The following is a 3,018-nucleotide window of genomic DNA, read 5'->3' on the forward strand; positions in this document are numbered from 1 at the left end:
GAGCTTGAGGACACCCTTCCAAAGAACAGGAAGGATATGACACTAAAAATCCAAGATGACCACTTGAAAGAAAACTCAAGTGATGAGGACCTTGATGAAGACTTGGCACTCTTAACAAGGAAATTTAAAAAATTCATAAAAAGAAATAAATTTAAAAATGACACTAAAAATAAATTTGAACCCAAGAAAGATTAAGTAATATACTACGAATGCAAGAAGCCGGGAAATTATAAGAGTGAATGTCCCCTAACCAACAAGAGACAATCGAAGAAAAAGGCTCTTAAAGCAACATGAGACAACTCAAGTACATCCGAAGAAGAGGGGCCTACCATCACTAAGCAAGTTGCTCACTATGCACTAATAGCCATTTGAGATGAGGTAACAAGTTCATTTGATGCATATTTATCTTTTGATGAATTATTAAGAATTTTTTATGACTTGTTTGATGAATATAAATTAATTAGTAAAAAATATAAATTATTAAAAAATGAGCATGCTTCTCTTGTTAGTGATTTGGATAAATTAAAGGTTGACCATAATAGTAGTTTAACTCCTTGTACGAAATGTGAATAACTAGAAATACTTAAAAAGGAAAACTTGTTACTCAAAGGAACCTTAGAAAAATTTGAGCAAATCTTTGAACATGAGTAGCAAACCTTAGAAAAAGGGTCACATTCATAGGAGAAGTGGAATCAGATTTGTGAGTAGCTCTCACCAAAATCCAACCACCTTTGTTAAAGGCCCGACCTTACATGTTCTACCTCACACCTAATACAACTTTTATTGCAAACTCGGACATATTACCTATAAATATCCACTTAAAAGATGTAGTCCACATAGATTGATTTGGGTTCCTAAAAGAACCTTAAATGACTTAATGCAATATGATAAGATATGTAGATCGATTTTTGAGGCACCTAAGGTCAAATGGGTACCTAAAAATCATTCTTTTTCTAGAAAAATATACCATCACAAACTAGGAGCAAGAGATGGTATCTTGATAGTGGATGCTTAAGGCATATGACTAGAGATCCATCTCAATTCTCTAAGCTCACTAGCCTAGACGAAGGATATGTCATCTTCGGAGACAACAACAAGGGTAAAATCATTGGTAAAGGAATCGTAGGTAACAAATCCAACCTTTTTATTAAAGATGTATTATTGGTTGATGGCTTAAAGCATAACCTCTTGAGCATTAGTCAATTGTATGATAAAGGATATATTGTTAAATTTGAATTTAATGCTTGCATTATTGAAAAACCATACAAAAACACATCTATGATTGTACTAAAACAAAATAACATATACACTATTGATGTTAATGATCTTTGCAATGAAATATGTTTTTCGGTCTTGAATGACGATGCTTGGCTTTGGCATAGGAGATTAGGTCATGCTAGCATAAAACTAATTTTTCAAATCTCATCTAAAGAACTTGTGAGAAGAATTCCTCACATTAAGTTAGTTAAAGATAATATGTATGATGCATGTTAACTAGGAAAATAAATAAAAGGTAGTTTTAACCTAAAGAATCAAATAAGGACCTCTAGATCATTGTAATTGATCCATATGGACTTGTTTAGACTAACTACTATATCAAGCCTAGGAGGTAGCAAATATGCCTTTGTTATTATTGATGATTATAGTAGATATACTTGGACTTACTTCTTAGCACATAAAAATGATTGCTTTAGGTATTTCTCTAAGTTTTGTAAACTTGTTCAAAATGAAAAAGGTATTATGATTTTGTCAATTCGAAGTGATCATGGTGGTGAGTTTCAAAACTGTGATTTTCAAGAATTTTATGAATCTAATGGATACAACCATAATTTTTTTACTCTAAGAAATCCTCAACAAAATAGAGTAGTAGAAAGAAAAAATAGAAACTTACAAGAAATGGCTAAAACCATGTTAAATGAACATAGTCTACCCAAATATTTTTGGGCCGAAGCCGTAAATATGACATATTATGTTATAAATAGAGTTCTATTAAGACCATTACTTTCCAAAACACCTTATGAGTTGTGGAACAACAAAAAGCCCAATGTTTAATACTTTAAAGTTTTCGAGTGTAAATATTTTATTTTGAATGAAAATGATACCTTAGGAAAGTTTGATACAAAATCCGATGAGGAAACTTTTCTTGGTTATTCTTTTATTTCATAGGCTTTTCAAATCTTCAATAAAAGAACTTTAGTTATAGAAGAATCTATTCATGTTATTTTTAATGAAATTTTTGAAGTTAAGAAAAATAATTTTGATGATGATCTTAAATTTGACACTTTGAATTTAAATGAATCCCTTTCTCCATCTAGCAACTTGGATGCATCTTCTTCCGAACCTTCTTTACCAAAGAAATGGAAGTATATAGATGCTCATCCTAAGGAGCTAATTATAGGAGACACATCGAAAGGGGTTCAAACTTATTCTTCTCTTAAGAATTTTTGTGTCAACACTGCTTTTCTCTCCTAAATTTAACCTAAATATATTGACAAAGCCATGAAATATGATTCATTGGTCATCGCAATGTAAGAAGAATTGAATCAATTTGAGAGAAATGAAGTGTGGAAGCTTGTTCCTAGACCAAATAACCATTTAGTTATTTGTATTAAATGGGTCTTTAGAAACAAGCAAGATGAATTTGGTTTCATGGTTCGAAACAAGGCTAGATTACTGGCCAAAGATTTCAACCAAGAAGAAGGTATCGATTATGAAGAAACCTACCTCTTGTGGCACGATTAGAAGCTTAAAGGATGCTCCTTGCCTATGCTAGTAGTAATAATTTTAAGTTGTTTTAAATGGATATTAAAAGTGTTTTTCTTAATGGCTTTATGTCTAAAGAAGTTTATGTTGAACAACCTCCTAGATTTGAGAATGATAATTTTTCTAATCGTGTATTTGAATTGACTAAAGCTCTCTATGGATTAAAATAAGCCCCAAGGGCTTGGTATGAGAGACTTAGCTCATTTCTATTTCATAATAATTTTTCTACAGGCAAGGTCAATACTACATTGTTTA

This window comes from Musa acuminata, chromosome BXJ3-9, assembly GCF_036884655.1.
Source record: "Musa acuminata AAA Group cultivar baxijiao chromosome BXJ3-9, Cavendish_Baxijiao_AAA, whole genome shotgun sequence".
NCBI classification, from domain to species: Eukaryota; Viridiplantae; Streptophyta; class Magnoliopsida; order Zingiberales; family Musaceae; genus Musa; species Musa acuminata.